A 15,503-nucleotide genomic window follows, 5' to 3' on the forward strand; every position below is an offset into this window, starting at 1 on the left:
CTGTCTGACGTTTAGAATTTTTTTATTCCTGACTATTACTGTGGTGATTCCAATACAGATAATGTTTGTATATACATGTGATTTATAACGTTGATATTTGTTTGTACAGATGTATGCAGGTTGAGTTTGCATGCATAGGAAAAGTACTGGAATGATTGACAGGAGGGTGTTGGAATGCTCATGTATAGTGTTAGATTCTGATTGGTTGGTGATAATGAGTGGGGATGATACATGAAGGGAGAGTCAGTCGGTTTGGAAACTTTTGCCACTGGGTTAGTTCTGAGGCAGTTCGGGTTTTGTGTAACAAAGAGTTTAGTGTGTTCTGTGATCATGTGTAGTGAGAAATTGTAGACGCATGTCAATCAAGATATTAAACTCACATGCTAGAAGGCTACACTGGAGATATAAAGCAATAGTTTCATCAAAGAGGTTGTTTTCACTCAATATCACAACACTACTGAAACCTGAAACTTTGAAGATGCCGGCCACAGAGACTGGCGAAACGTTAGGAAGAACAACCTTCAGAACACGGCCAAAGAGCCCGAAAAACCCGCAACAACTACTGAAACCCATGGTCAGAGGTTTTATGGAAAACCAGCAAAGTCAAGGTGGCACTGGCTGGAAGACACAATTAATGGAAGCATTCTCAAATATTGGGAAAGATCTGGGGGTGGTTGTCTCCGGTCAAACACCAGAACCAGTGGCATAGATGAATAGGTGACTGGTTGTGTGATGATTGTGCAGAATATGGGCCACAGGGAGTGTAAATCTCACTGTAGTGTGGTAGTGAGTAGGGACACCTTCCCAGGTTGTTACAATTACACTGGATTCACTCTGTGGGCTTTGACTAGATAAGTCAAAGTAGCTCTATGGACTATCTTTCTCTCCTTCTAATGGGCATTTTTTTACTCTTTTCATATTTTTACATGCCTGTTGCTAGCCTTTATTTACATAATCTTTTTTCTCTTCTTACTGTCAGTGCCTGTGTACATTCCAAAATGGTTGGGTGTCAAATATGCAGCAATCTGACTTAGGCTAGGCAGTGAGTGTGCACACAAAGCCAAGTGATGGTACTGACCAAGGAAACTAAAGGGACATCTTTTACATACCAACACACACATTCCCTGAGTATGGGTTGAGAGGAAGGAAGGAAACTAGCTAGCAAGAGCTTCGCATGTCAACTGAACGTCCACTACATTCCCAAAGTGGATGGTACTGAGTAGCACCTCCACCAACTGCAGGTCACATGACTTTGTTTTCCCATTTTGCCTTTTACCTTGCATCTAGAAACATACAAACACAAGAAAAAGTCATCTTTGACCAGCTCCACATCAGCATTGGATGTGATGGTCCTGATTTGTATAGCAAATGTTTGGATACGAATCGGAACAAATGTATTCACACACTCCTATTCTGGCCAAAACTTCTCATCACTGAGTGGATCTCTTGTAATGTCATAGAAGATGGAGTTTTGTGTATTATTGCAACGTAATATGGCTACCACACATAATGAAATCAAACGTTTACCTTTTTTTTTTTTTTTTTAGCTCTGCTCAACCTCAGAAATTTGTCTCTGTGCCTGGAGACATCAGAAAATATAGCAATTCTCTGACACTTCAGCTGGTGCCTTAAGACCTGGCCACTTTACCTGTGACACAATATGGGTTGCTGATCAGTCACTGATTGGATCTTCCCAATATCCTTCTCATCACAAACACACCTGTTATCAGCATGAATATGTTTGGATTATTAGAACATGTCTGGCTGCCCAGACAGATAATCTGAGGCAAACATGAGTGTGCACAAGTGTTCTATGATTTGTGCGACCAGCTAGTGGCATCTCCTCAGCTAGATTTATTTATTTTAAAAATGGATATATGCTTTTCTGCTATTAGTATACAGAGGTATGGATTTCACTCAGGAGAAACTGTAGTGACCAGGATTATACAGCAGTATTCCAAGTGTGCTTGCACCATAGATTTGTATCAGGGCCACATGATATTTACAGTTTTATTTTTAATATCTTTTCTAAGTACATCCACAATGGAATTTGCCCCCTCCCTTTTTTTACAGCAACAATATACTGGCTTAGGTTGGCTGGATAGCTTGGCGAGTTAGGTATCTAATGTGCTGTTTACAAGGTCTTTACACTTGTTTACCTTGCATATCAATTTGCCATTGTGTCACCTATTTCTCTGTTTGGAGAACTAGCAAACCGTAGCCAGAACCCGATTTGCTCGCATGATCCTGTAAGAGCAATTGAATGAGCAATTACTCTCTTTTCAGCAGGCTTTCCTTTTTGTGAGCCAGCAAGCACTGACTAGCCACTAAAGCACAATGTAAAATAGAAAATTATTATTAAACCATAAAAGCAAAATAATTTTTAAAAAACACCCATAAAAAATATATATAAGCCACACCCACCAATTAGAATACAGGCCAGTTTCTCATAGAACACCCAGTTCTTTCTTTCTTTGTCATTGGCAAGCTCCCATCCCCTCAGAGCAAGGAGGCCAGTTTGCAAGGCAAAACATGGCAGACAAAGACTTGGATTTACAGCATTTTGCCTTGACAGAACAGATGTGATAAATATTTCTTAACCAATACTCGTTCTCCTCAGAATCCATACCAGTTTTTGTTTAAGGCTGCCACCTTGTTTCTAGTATGTACTTCATCATAATTACGTAACTATTCATACCACTCCTGCAATTAAGTGAACTCCCACTTTTTACATTCAGTGACAAAAACGGCAAGGCACTTTCTGTGGGGAAAACTAAGTTCCTCTTTCCCCACTTCCCTTTTTCTGTGCCGATGAATGACTACATAACTACGAAGACTAGTAGCAAGGTTACAGATCAGTGGCAGGAAAGGTTATTTTCAGGCACTAAGCCTTGCTGAAATTTTCAAACTCTCAGCTGGAGAAAAGTCTAAAGTCAGATGGTGTAACTCCACCCTTAGTCAAAGACATGTCAGCCACAGAACTATGGTCAGGCCAAAGAGAAATCCTTACAGAAAACAGCCTGGCAAACCTGATCTGCTTGCTAACATATCCCGGCAGAAGAGCCAAAAAGAGGGTGGGGCGGGCTAGGAGCCAATCTAATTCAAATTTAGACTTCTTCCAGCCTAAGGACATGGACAGGATGCCTGGAGGAGAAGGGTGGGCAGGGCAATATCTGCAAGGATTTGTAATATTGCCAGTCTGAAAAGGATTTGGATTCAGTGCAACTCCAATTGGCCTAGTGTTGGCTTCCCCACCATGGTCAGTTAACACTTTGTTCTTATTCTGGAAACCTGTGCACAGGGCCGCTTGCTTTGCGCAGGAAAAGTGACTGCACAACTCCACCCACAGAATCTGAAAAAAACATACTGAATTAAAAAAAAAGAGGCTGGGCAATCTGTCAGAAGACTTCAAAGAAACAAAACACCTCACAGGTCAGATTTTTGAAGCTTGCCGTCAGAATTAGAAAAAGAAACGTAACTTGCTGATGTGGCTGTGGGCTTTTCGTTATCTGGAGGATGTTGCCCAAATTGCTGCAAACTTCTCTGTACCACACCCTGGCATCATTCACAGAGGAATGTATAATTATCCCAGGAAAGCATGCCCCTTTCTAATGTACTGTATCCTTCTTTCTCATTACCACTCCAACTGCCCCTTTCACCACCCAGTCACCCATTGTCAACCAGTATGGCAGAAAGCAGATATTCCAATGTTTCATAACACATACGTAAAAGTGTTATATAAAGACAAACATACCACATACAAAGGAGTCTCGTCTCTTTAGCCTCTAATTAAGCATTCAAGTCTTTCCTCTTTTTTTAATGTTTAGCAAGTGAAATGGCATGGGATTGATAAGATACAGCAAGCATTTGATTCATCACTTTATCAATACAATACTAAACAAAGAGAAATATATTTTAATTTTTTAAAATAACAATTTATAAATTGCATTGCAGTTGCAGTTTTTGCCAGTGTGAACAAAGGATGGGCAAAAGCAGTAGGGTACACCTCCATGCGCCCCTTGGCACATCATCAGTAATGTTATCTAGACACAGCCAACAATGGACTCAAAGGCCCAGTATAATGACACAAGCCAAAAATGTAACAAAATTATATGAGTAGGATTGCTACCAGCACATACATGCACACACACACGCACACACACATGCACACACACACATGTGCATGTGCAAAAGCATGAGCACTGCCAGACAAACAAAATAAACTTCATACTCATAACAAAGGATCTGCTTATGATTGCCACTAACATGTACTCAATGGTGACTTTCAATCCCTGTTCCAAGGAACGCTGTAGATCTTAATGAAAAATGAAAAATTAATCTGAAATTCTTCAGGGACATGATCAGCAGTGGAGAACAAGCTCTTCTAAAAGATATGGCTGCCCTAAGATTCCCTGATCAACTGTAATGCAAACACTGAAACTGATAAAATCAGGCTTGATCAATTCCACCATGTTACTTTCTTAACTACTGACAATATCATTCTGGTGGACATCTATTTATTCTTTTACAGGTCTGTTCCCACCCAAGCAATCCTGTCCATGGACAGGACTGGTTCTAGATCAGTGGTGGCAAACCTTTTTGGGCTTGCGTGCCCAAACTGGGGGAAAACAAAACAAAATAGTGGGTGGCATGCTGCGGTGGCAGCAGAACCAGAAGAGGTGATGGCGGAAGGGGTAATCCCGGCATGGAGGTGCCTCGAGACCCCCTTCTGGATCCGCCACCAGTGCCAGCTGCTCCAGATCCGCCTGCTGAAGCACCAGCACTGCGGCTGCAGCTGCCTTCTCAGGTTTGGCTGCCTTGGGGGGGGGGGGGATTTTGTAGCGATCCAGTGACTTATGGCTCGTGTGCCGGCAGAAAGGGCTCCGCGTGCCAGCTATGGCACGCGTGCCATAGGTTCGCCATTGCTGTTCTAGATTAAATGGCATCCCAGACTCGGAATGCCTTCAGAACTCACACCATTTGTTTCACCTTTGGAACAGCTGATATACTGTATTTTTATTACATTGACAGCCTATTACGTAATTTTGATATACCATCTGCATACAAAAATTTATTACTGTCACCTAACACAATAAACTGTAGGAATGTACCTGATGACAAATCATGCACAGGCATGCAAGCCAGTTGTTTAATGGGCCCTGATGGTGTAAACTTTCCATCAGACTAAAACAACAACACACATTAATTTAACGTTAGCCATGGAGGGCAGTTTACTGGCTTTACATATAAAGATGCAAAGTTGATTCTGTCTATTTCAGTTGTTCAAATAGATACCCCCTGGCAGGTGGCCCCAGCATCTTAGGCAGGTCAATTTTCTGTCCACCTCAAATATCATAAATCCAGTCTACAGTTCTGCCAAAGCAAAAGGCATCACCTACAATTAGCATGTAATTCTTATTCACCTGCTGGGACCATGCTGCCAGAGATGAAGTCAAAAGGTTCATATGACCATGTGTAACTCTCACACCCTTTCCTACCTCCTACAACTAATTACACATAACACAGACTCCTATATACAACAGTGATTCCCACTCATGGGTCCCCAGCAACATTGCCTCTAAGGTGTTCATACACACAGGCACGCCGAGCTCCATCAGTGCTGCACAACTGCAGGAGCCAGGGTCAAGGCCTGCCTTACTTCCGGGTTTCAGATGAAACCTCGCCCTCCGTGCGCAGACGGGTGACGATACCAGGCAGCAGAGATGACAATTAGAGGGAGCGTTGGCTCCCAGATGTTTTTAGATTAAAACTCCCAGAAGCCTTTACCAGTTGTGCTGGCCAGGATTTCTGGAAGTTGTAGTCCAAGAACATCTGAAGAACCAAGGTTTGGAACCACTGTGCTAGAAGACCAGGTCTATTAGCACAGTGGTTACAGAAGAATATAGTTGCCTCATGCTCAGGTTCTTTGCTTCCAAAAGGGCATACAGCTGGCCAGTTTTACAAACAAGAGTGACTTATTCTGTGAAAAAAAAACCTTAAGAGCTTTTTAGGTAAGGCTTTTATTACACCATCACTTTGCTTAATGATATAAAAGCTTCAAATGATACCATCTTCTATTTGTAACCTTCCCTTGTTTCTCCATCATTTTCTTCTGTTTGTTCTCTTTCAGTAGTTGTTCCCTTAAGCTGGAAAAGAATAGTTGCCAAGGGCCTTCTGATTCCTAACATGGTGAGCCTTCTGTCTGGAAACAGAAGCTATCAGTGTATAAATTTTTTATTTATTTCTTTATTGGATTTCTATCCCACCCATCTAGACCAAAGGTATCCCCTACCAGGTATAATTGTTGGGTAGTTAAATGTAGTAATAAAGAAAAGGCGATTTTCCAGTCCTAACAAAGGCACAGAATAATTGTCTCCAGTACTAACGAGAATACAGGGTAATATCTTCATATGGAAAATTCTCATTTAGATGCAGAAAATGGAAAACAAGTCCCACAGAGCATTATCTTGAGAAACTGAGACAGAAAGACAGACACGGGAACATACTACAGTGATGGTGACGGCCAGTCCTAGTTTGCAAGCTCCAAATTCCTGCCAACGGCACTAATCCACCGTGCAATGCTGGGGCCCAACAATGCTCCTGTGCAGCACATGAACTGCAACTGAAAAGCTTGCTTTTGCCACCTTCCCCCATTGTCATCAACAGCACTGTACTGATTCCCATTGTGAGAAAACAAACACAAGCTCAAACCTAATGGTTGGCTTCTCCAAGCAGCACTAGAATAACTGAACAGGTTAATGGAGCCAGCACAGAAGTGAGATGGCCTCCCACCAGGGCACCCTCAGTGACAGGAGTTATCTAGGCTGGAACCCAGGAGGAGAGCACGGATTGCGTCCTTGACCTCCACCAGATGCTTAGAAGAGCCCAGAGGTGGAAACAGGCAGTTAATCAGGTTATAGGCCTGAACCTTCACTGTAGGTAGTGATGACCAGAACTCTAGTCAAGTTCACCCAGAAATACTTTTTTGAAGGTAGAAAGCTTGTAAATTATAATGGGTCAGCTAGTGAAGTATAGTGGATAGGATGTTGGACTGGGATTCAAGAGACCTGGGTTCAAATCCTTGCTAAGTTATGGAAAACAAATCGGGAGGTCAGCACTGGTGAAACCACTCCTTAAATATCTTACCCCTATGAGGATGATAGTCAAAAACACACATGAAACAACAGTGACATTTGTGCCTCATAAACACTGCTCTTATGGATGGTCTTCAGAATTGTTTTGCATGCCTTTAAGCCTATAGCCTTTTGCATTTCCTTCTTCCCTTTTTGCTTACATTTCCATCTGTTATTATATGTTCTTGTCAGGTTAAGGTACCGCTTCACATCTAATCTACATAACAATTCATAATAAACTGACAGGGTTTTTTCTAATGTACCAAAATAATTTTTGTGCCTAAATCCTGTTGATTAAAAACATGCATGTAAGAGCAAATGCACAAACATGTATAATGATTTGTTAGCTACCTCTCACGGACCCAATCACATGATTGACTGCAGAAGCAGGAGATGACCAGATGCACGACACATAACCAGCAAAAGGCTCACCATCACCTGTGTGTGAGCACAACAGGTTTCTGCCCTTTGGGTGTTCCTCCCCCCCAAATCAGTACTCCAGAAATAGGGAGCATTGTTTTACACACTGTATATCTCTTCCTGTCAGCACTCTATTGTCGTTCCCTGCCACCTAGCAGCTCTACTCCAATCTACATTCCTTGTAGATCAATAAAACTCATCAGTCATTATTAGACTGATCATTTTCACTGAGAATTTAAGCACAATTTTCATTATATCAGAGCAAGCACATGCACCTGTGCAGGCAACCACACCGAACCTCTGAGTTTGCCTAATACGGAGCACAGAACGTATTGTCCTTGTGTTTGATAAGCAGAGAGACAAGATTTCTTTCAAACACCTCAGCTCGGACTTCCTACCCAGACAAAAATCAAGAAAATTTTAAAAATTAAATATTTTTCAAAGCTACAACTAGGTTTGCTACCTGTGGTTTTGGCAGCACTTGTGTGCTTTCTGTTTAGCATAGCAGGCTGAAACTCATGCCAAGGAAGAGTATAATGTCTGGATTTCTGCCTGTCTTTTAGCTGAAAGCTCCCCTCTCCTTCCACTTCATACATAGCTTTTTTCTTTTCCTTTTCTCAGTGGACTGTGTGTGAAGAAATAATCTCAACTATTGGTTAGTATACTAACAAACAAGAAGGGAAAGCATCTATACCTTCATATCTCTGAAGTGAAGCTACTTTGAGGAAATAAGCCAACCGTTTCCCAAGCTGGTTAATGGTCCTCTGTAACTATGTGGTCCGTATATATCAACAAGTAAAAGAAAAAATCCTCTGTGGTTTAAAACAATATAAGCAAAGTAAGCAGTGGGAAATCTTCCCCTTACCCGCCTCGGTTTGACAGCCACACAGGGCCTTCCTAGCCCACAGTGAAAGTTTCACACATAAGTACTAGTGCTACTATTTCAAGGTTTCTTCCTTTCATTATTATCTCACGGTGATTCAGAGCTGAGTTGCCTGTTTAGTGTTGCAATGGTTAACAGTGGAAGAAATGGAAGGGGAATGTTGTGACATGTGAGAGGAAGTCTGGGTGGAGGGACGAGAGTTGCAACTTGGACTTTTTCAGCATTGTGGAAATTCCCATGCTTGGGGTGAGCCTCTCATGGGGACGTTCCCCACCCTGGTGAATACCTGGAAAACCCGGGCTGGCCACATAGTTAACTGGAGAGGATTCTCAAACTCCTCAATTAGACTTCTGTCATGGAATTATTATTATTATTATTATTATTATTATTATTATTATTATTATTATTATTATTATTATTATTGCACAAATATGTTCCATAAAAGTTATTAAAAGTTTTGCTTGTTAAAAGAGCTCGGAAGCTTTCTTTCAGTTTCCATTTCTAACAGAATGAGTTTCTGTGGAAACTAAACTTCTTGATGAAAGTGTGTGACCTGGAGCAGAGTCAGCTTTGGAAAATTTAGTTGTTTCTCAGGGTCAAGTTCGTCTGAATACTGGCTCTCAATGATATAAAACAACAAACAGAAGGGGGACAAACTGAGTTTGTTTTGTGCCTTTCGCGCACCAATTTTAAGAACCAGCTTGCAGAAACAGGAGCAGAAATGTCTGTAGTTAACATTTATAGGAGAGAATCCAGACCTTTCTCCCACTTTCTTCCAGTAAAATATATTTTCTCTCATTTCTTTCTCTCACTTTCTTCCAGTATAACACATTTTTCATGACAATTGCTGTTGTCTTGGCTTCCAAGGGGCTGTCTTTATGCTGTCTTTCTGTCCTCACAACTATGTATCCACAGCTGCCAGAACACAGGATTTTCTTCTACACATGACAACCACACTCATGATGTTTCCTATGCCTTTTCCCCACCTACACGTTACAGCAGCAGCCACCCACCCAGGGCACTACCCACTTCCAGCTTAGATGAAAACATAGTTGGTCAGGCTGGTGCAGGTCGTTTGGCTTTCTAACACGTGGGAGATGTAGCAACAGAGCATTAATTATTCACCTTGGGGATTCAATATGGCCGGACCTTAGTGTGTTCATCCTGATAGCTCCTGTGTAATAGTATAGTCTCAAATTCAGACTCCAAAAGATTTACACACACACACACACAAACACTTTCCTTCCTGACCATGTGTGCACAAACAGTCAGATGCTCTTCCTTTGCGCAGCTTGTGAAACAGAGACAGTAGCAGTTTCCACTACCTTCTTAGTAACACAGGCTGCAGTTACACGAGCCAAACATTGTCTTCCTATCCCCTATTTGATTTGTATCATAAATTTATGGTCACATGATACATGATCATTAGTGAATAATTTACCCAGCAAGTGTGCAAACTGCAGATAATTTCTTGCTCAGTCAGAAGCTTCTCTCTTTTTGTTGTTCTTGTTGTTCTTGTTGAAGATCTTTTAAGAAAGCTGCATTGCTACATGTGGGAATGATCTTATTGCAACTTTTTTGAACCACTGTCAACATGCACATCCTTTTAAAATGTTTTTAAAAGTTTTTTATTTTTCCGCAATGTTTGTGTTGATGCATTGGTTAACTTCTGTCAAATGGTCTCGACAAAAAAGCTCTTGGTGCTTATTGAATCGGAAGGAAATGTTGCGGTATTTCAAAAACACATTAGGATGTACATCCTGGAATATATGCCATGTGACCACAAATGACAGGAATGAGAATAAAAGTCGTGTAATAACAGGAGGGCATTCCACTGGTGTGACTGTGGCCACATACATCCCCACACTTTGACTTTGCACCTCCTCCTTCTTCTGGACTCAGCAATTGGACACTGCAAAAAACACACACACAAACACACACACAGAGAGAGAGAGAGAGAGAGAAGGATAGAAGCCAAGTTTTCCAAACAGCCTGATGGTGACTTGCAGTACGGCAACTTTATGCTATGTAGGAGCCTTGTGGCACAGTGGTTAAACTGCAGTACTGCAGCCAAAACTCTGCTCATGACCTGGGTTCAGTCCCAGGTAGCCAGCTCAAGGTTCACTTAGACTTCCATCCTTCTGAAGTTGATAAATTGAGTATCCAGCCTGCGGGGAGGGGGGACAATGTATAGCTTCCATAATTAAATTGTAAACTGCTCAGAGAGTGCTTTAAGCACTGTGGGGCAGTATATAAGCAGCATGCTTTGCTCGTTTTGCTTTTCCAGGTTTTAGTCAACACATTGTGTGCATGTGTTGATAAAAGACTGAGATGCAGAAAACCAAGCATTATCCAAGCCATCCTCACCAGGTGGTCAGGTGAGCAAATAAGAGGGAAGGCTGACTTTTGCAACCTTGAACAGAGTACAAGAAAGGATAAGATTCCTCCCCTACCAGAAGGGGAAAGTGATATGCAGTGAGTGGGGGAGAAGGAAGAGTCCTTATCAGACGTGAAACGAGAGTGATTTTGAAGAAGGGCCCAGTCTGAAGAGACGCAAAGCCAGCAGTTACATCAAAAGAGGGGGACGGAGGGTGGTGATTATGACTTAGTGAAATTATGAAACAGGGAGTAAGCAATAGTAACTAATGTCATCACTGTATTACATCTTACAATCCATGGATTATTTCAAAGTGTTTGAGGGGAAATGCCTCTTTTGTTTTCTTTCATTTTCATGTTTTTAGTATGCCAGTTCTTTCATTTAACATGAAAGGGAAAGTCTCTTATGGATTATTTCATTTCAAGTTTTCCATTCCTGGTGCCAGTCCAAATTCAGGGCCCTTAACACTGCTTTCCCCCCCCCCAAAAAAGGGGGGGGAGGCAAGAGAGAACCAATCTATGCCAAAGTAGACAACAATCCATTACAAAGAAAAATCACCAACCCCCCAACATATACACCTTTAACAGAATAAATACATAGTAAATTAAAAAAAATCAGAGTATGCACATCTCCCAATACAAACAGGGGGGGAAAGTAAATGAAATACAAAAGGATACACAAGAGCCTCACCCAAAAAAACCCAAGGAAAAACAAGAAAAAAAATCAAAGTCCACTTCTCAAATTAAAACTAATAGAATATGGGGAGATTGCTCCCCACCATCTCCACTTGATGCCTTCTCTTCTCTTCTTTAAGTCCAGCAGGCAGGCCAGACAGCAGCAAAAAATAGTCCAAGAAATGAAAGTATCTCCCTTTAGAAAAGAAAACCAATGGGGGGGGGGAAATCCTCCCAAAATTCTAAGTGAGGGGTGGAGGTGAAAACATAATCCCAAGGAAGAATGCTGGCACAAGTTTACAAATCCAGGCAGCAGCAAAAATAATCCAAAGAAAGGGCAGGGGACATCTCTCCCTGTAATCCATATAAATGGAAAAGGGAATTTCTCCCAAAAATCAAAAAGGTCAAGAAGAAGAAGAAGATGAAGAAGTGTTCCAAGATGTAGGCACAGGCAGGCAGGAAAGACAATCCAAGAAGAAGAGTACCAGGAGCTCAGCAGCATACAGTAATACTAGCCCCAAGGAAAGATTGCGAAGCAAAAAATGAAAATTCCTCACTCATTCCAAATTCAATGCTTCCTCTCCCCCAGATGTTCTGACTGGCTGCTGACAGTTGTTGTGGATCACACCACCATATCTTTGCATTAGCTGTCATGACGCAATTGGATGAAAAATTTCTGAGGTGATTTGACATACAAAGGGTGAAAGAAAGGCATAACATACATAGGTGAAAAAACTTACATGAAAGGAGCACAAAAGAAGCACAAAACCTTTGTGTACTGGAATAATGTTTGTTTTAGAAGGTGTGGTTCAGATATCAACAAAAGCACACAAAAATGTACTCCCGTTGTGTGTGAACATGAATGGCATATCAAAATCATTGAACACAACTGCCTGTCAGAATGACTGAGATCCTTAACTAATTGACACAAAGTAAAGATTTCACACAAGAATTCCAAGCAAAATGATTGTAAAAGCGGCTGAACAAAAGTACCCATGTAAAAATTACTCTAATCAAAGCAGAATGAAGTGATTAAGAGTATTGGACTAGGGCATAGAATATTTGGGTTCAAATCCCCACTTGACCAGGAAACTCACTGGATAACTTGGTCAGTCACAGTTTCTTATACTGACTTACCTCACAGAGTTGCGGTGAGAATAAGGTGAGGGAGAGGAGAGCCGTGTGCATTGCCGTAAGTTCATTGGAGGAGTGGCAGGATATAAATTCAACCAAGAAACAAACAAACAAACAAAACCTCTGTGTCAGGACATACCATCCCAGCTTGGAAAAGAAGATGGGGAATTGTAAATCCCACTTGCATCCAAGCCAAATACTTTTCTTCTGAGCTTGTTTTTGCAAAATGAGTGCCAGCACCATCTGCCAGAGGCAGAGGAATGAATTCATTCTGGAACTTCTTCCTAGGGACTTTCCTCTGCCTCCTGCCTCAGTGCCACCTACGGCAAATACTGTGGGCATGAAGCAAACATGTATGAACCTCTGCCCTCTCTTTTCTGAGTAAGCGGAAAGATGCACACAATAGCTAGACTTTCTCAAGATGAGCATTTTGAAGCACTCCCTGAAGCCAGGAAGTGCAGAGTGGGTAAAGCCTTCCTGTTGTCTTATATAATTCAGTTGTGGATGCAGAACATAGTGGTGCAGAAAACAATTCACCTAGATTGCTTTCAGCTAGTTGTTTCAGCCAGCAGAAACATTTCATTATTTACAACCTGATCTTCTGCAGAGTTCACTGCTTCTAGATCAGTTGAAATAAATGGGCTCAGGCACGTCTTGATCTGCATATAATTAAATTGTCTGCTGCTAACTGTGTGGCCATCTTGAGATATTTTCTTGTCTGGAACGGGAATAGTAAATATTGCCCCTACCCCTTGTAAAATGCATGATATCCAAAGGGCAGCCAAATCATTTTGGCACAGGAGGCAAAAAAAATACCACATGTACCAACTCACCTCCCTGGAAGTAAAAATCCAGGAATAATTAACCATCCGTTGCTCTTTCATAAAACCCAACATCTGCTGCTTGAAATGGCTTCCTAATAGTACGCCTTGGCTGACAGGGTGTGTAGGGATTTTGGCTTCAATCCTGCACACACCTCCTTGGAAGGAAGGCTTCCCCAAACGCAGTGGAGCTTGTTTTAAATATATATACTAGGATCTATGCATGTATAGGATCTATGTGTGTGTGTGTGTGTGTGTGTGTGTGTGTATACACATACACACACACACACACAGACACACACAGAGGATATATATAGGATATATAGGATCAGGTCCACCAGACAGTGGAATGCAGCTTCCATGCTGTCTAACCATTGCTCCATTAGGATTAGACCCTATCACAACAAGGCTTTATCTTTTGTGCCTTTACTCCAATGTATCCACATGGGCCAAAACACAACTGATTTCCAGTATCAAACAGGCTAAGGAGGAAACTGATTAATATTTGATAACTATTACCTTTAAATTTCAATAATATACACAGGAAGGTCATGGTGGTTTTTTTTCTTGGTTGCTTTGAGTAAAGTTAGTAAAGTGAGTTCCAGTACCTGGAAATCGTTCCTTTTAAAGTGATATACTGTATTGGCATTAATGTTATAGGGGGAAGGGAAGTAATTAATTATTATTCTTCAGTTTAACTTAAAAAATACCATGTCATATTACTCACTAGTAGCAAACTTCACTAGCATCACTGTTAAGTGACATTTTGGGAGAGATAAAATAAAAATACAAAAAAGTCCCAAATGACTTCCCCAACAACATATTAAAGTAAAGAATTAATGCTACTCATTCATCAAAATGTTAACATTGTTGTCATTATGGTACTGTACTTAAGTAACAACATAGGTACTTATTGCTCAAAAAAGTCAAATATTGTGGTACTCCCATTGTCTGGTGAATTCACACACTTGTGAGAAAATAACTATAGGAGGGGTGAATGTTTGACATATCACCTCCCAACGTGGTTGGCTTTTCTGGGTATTTGTGGTGGGGAAACTGTATTTCAGGAGATCTAATTGTTGCAGTTTTACAGTGGTGTAGAAGGGTCTAGCCTCAAGGCTCTCATTTGTCATGGTAGCCGTTCATCTTAAATTTCAAGTCCCTGCCTCATATTCTATGTAGTTCAAATATTAGCGAGAAGGACAGAGCCCAGAGATAGAGTACATGGAGACCAAATATTTGCAGGCTGGGAATTTTTGGGGTTTTGGTGAAAACAGAAAAGAACACTGGAAGCAAGACAGGCATTTCCAGATTAGACGCAGGGCTTAGTTTGGCAAGTCTTGGGGAAACTCCTGCCTCCAGTTTACATTGGAAAAACCACCACTCTAAGAATGGGACTGTGGCTATTTTGTCCAAAAGGTTTGTTCATTGGTTTTCATGTGGAGCCTCTAGATTACCTGGGGGCCACTAATGTGCCTCTGTTGGGGTGTACGTTGCCCACTCTTGGACTAGAGTCTGGTCTAATCATGTTGAATTTGAGTGTCAATAGATCTTCAAAGTTACCATTAAGAGTCTATAAACTGATGACATAATTATGTGATGCAGCATATGTTAACCTACCATGTTTACTCCCGGAATAGAGAACGCATGGCTTTGCAAAACTTGTTAGACTGCAACTCCCATGAGCCCTCAGAATTCGCTGTGTAGTTGATAGGGATCAAAAGAGTTGCAGTTGAAGAACATCAAAACCTTCTCCACCCCAGTTAACTTAGAAATAAGGCTTGCCTGGTTTCAATGTATTATACAGCACAGTATCTCCAAGTGCCTAAAGGATTACAGTGGGGTCTTGACTTGAGAACTTAATCCATATTGGAAGGCGGTTCTCAAGTCAAAAAGTTCTCAGGTCAAATCCGCATTTCCCATAGGAATGCATTGAAAACCATTTGATCCGTATCTGCTCTTTTCCGTCCATAGAAACTAATGGGAAGCTGCTATTCCGCCTTCGACCAATAGAGGGGGATATTTTGTTTCTTTTTTTCTTAGGTCAAGAAAGGTTCAGGG

The 15,503-nt window shown here is 41.3% G+C and overlaps 1 protein-coding gene across 2 annotated transcripts in view; it reads right to left on the reverse strand.

Moving 5' to 3' along the window:
• NFKBIZ (NFKB inhibitor zeta) overlaps positions 1 to 12,647 on the reverse strand; it is a 33,869-nt gene extending 21,222 nt beyond the window's left edge. Inside the window, exon 1 of one of the 2 annotated variants that reach the window (XM_072993888.2) lies at positions 12,625 to 12,647. The gene's annotated coding sequence lies outside the window, so the exon portion shown is untranslated. Of the gene's footprint in view, positions 1 to 8,247; positions 8,272 to 12,624 lie in introns of those variants that run through there. The other variant, XM_072993889.2, reaches the window with a different exon arrangement.
• Between the last annotated feature and the right edge of the window lie 2,856 nt (positions 12,648 to 15,503).

The sequence above is a fragment of the Pogona vitticeps genome, chromosome 3 (assembly GCF_051106095.1).
Source record: "Pogona vitticeps strain Pit_001003342236 chromosome 3, PviZW2.1, whole genome shotgun sequence".
Classification (NCBI taxonomy): Eukaryota; Metazoa; Chordata; class Lepidosauria; order Squamata; family Agamidae; genus Pogona; species Pogona vitticeps.